We start from the raw sequence: 6,695 nt of genomic DNA on the forward strand, positions 1-6,695 counted from the left end.
TGGGTTCCATCCAGTGTGTCTCATGAAAGAAGAAGGAGCTGCCTCCCCCTTCTAGACTGTGAGCCCGTTGTTGGGTAGGGACCATATCTATATATTGCCGACATGGACTTCCCAAGCGCTTAGTACAGTGCTCTGCACACAGTAAGTGCTCAATAAATGCGATTGAATGAATGACACTTTTGTTCTGAAATGCATCCTCGGCTTGTCCGCATGAGGAGGTAAGTTTCTCTCCCAGGTAGCTAAAGCTCTACTATAATAATAATGATAATAACGATATCCCCATATGTTAAACACTGGGGAAGATAGAAGATAAGCAGCCCGGACAGAGTCCCTTTTTATGGTATTTGTTAAGCGCTTACTATATGCCAAGTACTGTACTAAGGGCTGGGGTCAATACAAGCTAATCAGGTTGGGGGCTTACTGTCTCAAACCCCATTTTACAAACAGGTAATTGAGGCACAGAGAAGTTCAGTGAATTGCTTAAGGACACACTGTCCCTCTTCCCTTCATATTATTTTTAAAAGCCAAGACTTTCCCTGCTAGAGGGAGGAAAAGAAGGGAAGGCAGGGAGAGAGTCTGTTGGAATCCCAATTCCCCCAATTTTTCTTTTACTTTTTAGCATTGCACTCCAGACTAACTTTTTTTCCCCTTCTTCTCTGATCTACAGGCCTTCTCCATCCGGGAGAGTTCCTCCAGAGCCAGATCAATGCCAGTTATGGACACAGGTAACTCTTCCTAATTATAATAGTAATAATATCGTGTGAGTGGCAGCATGGCTTAGAGGAAAGAACATGGGCTTGGGAGTCAGAGGATGTGGGTTCTAATCCTGGCTCCACTACTTATTGGCTGTGTGACCTTGGGCAAGTTACTTCACTTCTCTGCGCCTCAGTTCCTTCATTTGTAAAACAGGGATTAAGACTATGAGCCTCCTGTGGGACAATCCGCTTACCTTGCATCTACCCCAGCACTTAGAACAGTGCGTGGACCAGAGTAAGCATTTAACAAATACCGTAATTATTATTAAGCACTCCCTATGTGCCAAGTACTGGGCTAAGCACTGAGGTAAAGTATAAAGAGGGGGGGGGGTACAATCCATGCTCCAAATTGGGCAAACAGGTGTTAAATCCTCATTGTCTTGTCTTATGCTATTGAGTACAGATGAATAAATGAAGTACACAGCAATGAAGTGCCTTGCTCATGGTTGCACAATGCACAAGTGGCAGCAGTGGGATGAGAACCTAGATGACTTCAACCTCCCCAGAGAAGGACAAAAGACAATGGTTCTTGCCTTTGGAAAGAATTAGAACAGCATGGCATAGTGGAAAGAGCATGAGCTAGGGAGTCAGAGATCATGTGTTCTAATCCCGCCTCTGCCACTGACCAGCTGTGTGACTTTGGGCAAGTCACTTGACTTCTCTGGGCCTCAATTACCTGTTTGTAAAATGGGGTTTGAGACAGTAAGCACCCAACCTGATTACCCCAGCACTTAGAACAGTGCTCGGCACATAGTAAGTGCTTAACAAATGCCATAATTGTGCTGTCCTTTGGATTCCAAGAAAACATTCCTGACAGCGAGATTTTTATTTTTGTGTGGAAGTACTTTCTGTGATGCAAGTGTATTTATTGAATGTTTACTGTGTGCAGAGCACTGTACGAAGAGCTTGGTCTTTCTACACACTGTGCTGATCATTTGCTTTGGGTTGCATCTGTTCACCACTGGTGCTTTGTGTTGCTTTTGTTTCTCAGCCAGAGGACTGGGGTTTTAATCCCACCTCAGTGCCTTGCCTTCTGTGGAATCTTGGGCATGTCATTCCAACTTCCCTGAGCCCCAGTTTTCTCATCTGTGAAATGGGGATTCCATACCTAGTCTTCCTCCCCCCGAGACTGTGAACCCTCTATGGGAGGAGGGCTGTGGCTAATCTGCATTATTCTCTATCTACCCCAGTGCTTAATACAGTGATTTTTTTTGATGATATTTGTTAAGCAGTTATTCTGTGCCAAGCACTGCTCTAAGTGCTGGGTAGATAGAGTCCAAGTCCCACATAGGGCTCATAGTCCTCATCCCCATTTTACAGATGAGGTAACTGAAGCACCGAAAAGTTAAGTGGCTTGCCCAAGGTCACCCAGCAGACAAGTGGCAGATCTGGGATTAGAACCCAGGTCCTTCTGAATCCCAGGCCTGTGTCCTATCCACTAGGCCATGCTGCTTCTCTTAGGGGTTGGCAGATACTAGGTGCTTAACAAATACTATTTTTGACTTGACGTTATGATCTTCCTGAAAGTTCTGCTCTGCTCATTTCTGACTAGAGAAGCTAAACTGAAAGAGCAGAGTTGGTACTATTTTGACCCTGGCATTGGCTGAGAAAATCCAATCAGTCCCATCAAGACTCTGAGTCACAAAGACAACAAAAGAGCACTGAGGAAAAGACCAAACACGCCTAACTCTCCATCTCTATCAGATGGAAAGTAAGGAATGGAGAGGGGCAGTTGGTAATTAGGATGGTACATTCCTAACTCTGAGCAGGGATGTCAAGGAGGGGATCCATAAATCATCCTGTCCTTTAAGCATCCTTCTGTCAAAGACAGGATCAATGGTTTGACCCAATTATGGCCTTTCTTAGGTTCCCCTCACCTGATATCTCTGTGAATTAGAAAGGCCTGAAGTGGATAGACCTATTGAGTCATTTGAGATGCCAAAATACCAAGTCTAGGAAATGTTCTCCTTCGGGTCCCTCTGTCCCTTTAACAGATACACTGTGGCAAAATTGGTGGCCCCTGAGACTGCAGAGGGAGAAGATTGCACAGCTAGGACACCGTGGATGGAGAGACAACACTTTGAAAATCACACTTAGGATGTGGGTTCAACTCAGCAACAAGAAGTAAGTGGTCCTCCACGGGCACCCCTTCCTGAAGCAGTGGCAGTTTCTGATTCTTTCCTTGAATTAAAAGTTTGGGGGGCTGTGTGCAAAGATAGAAAAACAGAGCTTTCTGTGTGTTCAGAGACAATGTGGCCCAAAAGAGCTATGTGAACTGATAATCCCATTCACCAAGGGTGCATGAAAAGACCACCTCCTTTTATGATGATGAGCTTGCTATCCATACCTTTTGCCATTTTCAGATTTGCCTCCTGGTTAGAATAAGAGATCTGTCTTGGTCAGATGCAAAGAATAATAATGGGAAGACCATTTCAATTAGCACAACCCATTAAATAGTGATGGGAGGAGACGAGTTTAGATGCCCTGAAAGGGGCCATCAGCATCTTGGTGAGGACACAGAGGGGTCCCAAGGGCCAGTGGAGTCCTTCCCTCTCCCCTGTTCCTGATCAGTCCCATGCCTCACTCAGCTGGCCAACCAGCTGCTAACTAGGCACCAGGCATACATAGCATAGCACAGGATGATTAGCTGCTGCTGAGCATGCTGCTCCATGGTGCCTTGTTACCATTATAAATAGAACAACTGTTGGGGGAAACCACTGGCATTTTCCCCCCATTGTGAAGATGCTGGAGTTGACAGGTTAAAATGGGAATGTGTCAAACAGAGCTGAGTAATTGACAAAGATTAATTTATTTCCCCAACCCCTTCTCTCCCTCCCCCTTCAAAAGCCTCCAGTTGCCATGAGAGAAGCCCACAAAATCCAGAATCAATCTAAAAGCTTCTGGAAGGGTGGGTTTTTTTAATTTTAGCAATAAAAGAATCAGGTACACTGTTTATAGAGACACTTATCAGCTTCCCTGGTGACTTCACCAAAATCCTGAAAGATAGAGTGGTGACAAGCAAATCGACAGTTCTAAGCTCAAGCTTCTTGACTGGATCTCACCGCCTGTCTGCCCACGGCCTACTAGACCACAGAGCCCCTCTCTGCAATTTAGACAGAAGCTTAACATTATCACAAGTTAAAAGCCTGCAGGTCTGGGGAGAAGGAGTGTGGAAGAACTGGGTGGCAGGTAGGGGGAGAGGGGACAGGTGGAGGTATGCGCCCACTAGGGCTTTTGCAGAGGGCCGGGGTTCTGCAATGCTATGTAGAGCTTCCCTGTAGATAACACTGCCCAACAGTGTGCAGGGCTTAACTGTGTTCCAGGCGGGGATAGGACAGTGCCTGGAGTCATCAACAGGTTGATGTACATATCATATTTATTACTCTATTTATTTATTTTACTTGTACATATCTATCCTATTTATTTTATTTGTATGTTTGGTTTTGTTCTCTGTCTCCCCCTTTTAGACTGTGAGCCCACTGTTGGGTAGGGACTGTCTCTATATGTTGCCAATTTGTACTTCCCAAGCGCTTAGTACAGTGCTCTGCACATAGTAAGCGCTCAATAAATACGATTGATGATGATGATGATCAACAGAGCTGCACCATGGCTAAGGAGGCCTCACCCTGCCCTCCAGCTCCCTTGAAACTAAAGCTTCTCAGGCAGAGAGACAAGGGAGCGCCAAGCCACAACCATTATGTACAACATCACAAAAGGGACAACCTTTTTGTGTGCCCATTGTGGATCCTGCATTGGCCTTTTCACCCACACACACACTCACAGAGGAACTTCACCATCAGTGGACTCTTTTTCAAAGAGGAAATACCACTCTGTATACGGGCAGCAGTCCCAGCTCCAACAGGCCACCTCCCCTGGTCCGGGGGGCCGCACCAATGGCACCAGTTCCCGGTTCCGCTCAACGGTCCAACAGGCTCAGCTCTGCCCCCCTGCCTAGTGTTTGACCTTGGACAGATCATTTAATTCTTCTGTGCCTGTTTGCTCATCTGTAAAACGGGCATTAACTACTCATTTTCTCTCTCCCATAGACTTTGAGAAAGACACAGCATCTGATCTGATCATCCTGTACCCAGCACAATGGTTGGTGCATAGTAAGTGCTTAACAAATATCACAGTTATTATGTGGTATTTATAACTCATTGTTATCATAAGTATTATGGTATTATAAGAAATTGTTAAGTACCCTATTTACCCTAATGCCCTGTAGCTGTTGGGTCAGAGGGTTCTTGCAGGTCTGTGGAGACGAGGCAGAGCTGGGGATGAAAGATTCAAAAGCCAGAGTCGTTTCTGGGAGCCCAGCAGACCTTTCTGTCACCTGGGTGGCTCCCTCAGAATTTTCAGCTCCCTTTGGGAAAGTGAAGAGACCAAGAGACACATTAGCAAGCGTTACTGCATATGGCAAACTCTACAGGAGAGGAGCTCTATGTTTCCTAAGGAATGGCTTCCAGGTTAGGTATAGGTCTTTTCAGCCATGGAGGATAAGGTGTCATAATTGCATACAAAGGGTGGGGAAACAGCCTTCCTTTCCATTGTTTATTTTTAAACCAAATGGTTTCCATGAGCTGAAGGCCAGCAACCACTTGGAATTGAGCAATTTGTGAGGAAATCCTCCAAGCATCACTGACACCAACCCAGAGAAGCAAGTGGAACTCATCCCAGTGAGACCCAACTAGCACCACTGGAATGATGAGGATAGAATGGGATGGAGAAATGCTTTTCTCTCTGCTGGAGAATGGCCAGCCCTGGGGCATAAACTTGATTCAGAACCTGACTTACTCTCTACCCAGCTCAATCGTATGAAGTATTGAGCCATCCCTCATAGCTCTATAAAGAAATGTCCACCTCGTGCTTCTTCCACCTGGGCCATGCAAAATTAAATCATACAGATATTAAAAAAGCAATAAAAAGCAATGGGAAGAGTTTCAAAAGGTTTGTGATTTGGTGGGAGAAGTGGATGCAGGTTCGAAGTTCATTTCCTCCAAACCAGTTTTCCCATTCGTCACTGGCTCACTCACTGACACAAACAAACTTAATGAAAATACCGTTCCCTAGGCAGGAATTATGAGGTGTGCTTCCCGTAAAAGAGAATTTGTTCAATTCCACCCCCTTCTTCATCTTGTTCTACTCACAGGTAGGGCCAGTGGCTCTAACAAATTCACCACATCCATCTTAGAGCGAGATGTGGGTGCTCAGCAATACACCAAACAGAAGTAGGAATGGATAGTCTCCTTTGCACTGTTTCCATCTTCAAGAGGAGTTAGGGTAGCTTATTGCCCCATAGTGCCATAACACATGCTGACCAGCTGCTAACTGGTGCTTAGGTGATGTGGAGAAACTACTGAACATCCCTGAGAGGACAAGGCCAAGAGGAGTCAGTGAAGAAACCCAGGAAATAGTCCAGAAAACACAGAGCAGAAGAACATTATGTTCCTTCCCAAGTCACCAGGAATGCATTTCTGCTTGACCAGGATGACTTGTCTCCTTTTTTCTTCCAGACTGTAAGGATGGGATTTAGTATCATCTACCATGCTGCCTCATAGCTCCTGCATTTGACTTTACAATAAGCTGCCATAAAGAGGTGAGGATAAAGAATCGAGGTTATTTTTAATTCAGTACCAAGCCAGAATAACTGTTTTCAACCCCTGTTCTTTGTCTTCTGTTTGGGACCTTAGTTTTGAGAAAATAGAGGCCCTGCCCTTCTCAGCCTTAATTTTTTCTAAGCTGCAGAGGAAACAGGCAGGACGAAATGCTGCCGGTACCTGGAGGGCGGTGGATGAGAGAAATAACTGTAGCTTGTTTGACAGTTGTTAGAGAGCCTCCTTTCTTTTTAAAAAAATAGCATTTGTTAAGCACTTACTATGTGCCCAGCACTGTAGTGAACACTGGGGTAGATAGAAGCTAATCGGGTTGGACACTGTTCAT

The 6,695-nt window shown here is 45.3% G+C and overlaps 1 long non-coding RNA gene across 1 annotated transcript; it reads left to right on the forward strand.

Moving 5' to 3' along the window:
• Nucleotides 1-2,775: 2,775 nt before the first annotated feature.
• Nucleotides 2,776-6,354, forward strand: LOC119937992. The gene is made up of 3 exons (XR_005454319.1): nucleotides 2,776-2,879; nucleotides 4,802-4,853; nucleotides 6,269-6,354. It is a non-coding gene; the product is annotated as an uncharacterized LOC119937992 (long non-coding RNA).
• Nucleotides 6,355-6,695: the final 341 nt, after the last annotated feature.

The sequence above is a fragment of the Tachyglossus aculeatus genome, chromosome 16 (assembly GCF_015852505.1).
Source record: "Tachyglossus aculeatus isolate mTacAcu1 chromosome 16, mTacAcu1.pri, whole genome shotgun sequence".
NCBI classification, from domain to species: Eukaryota; Metazoa; Chordata; class Mammalia; order Monotremata; family Tachyglossidae; genus Tachyglossus; species Tachyglossus aculeatus.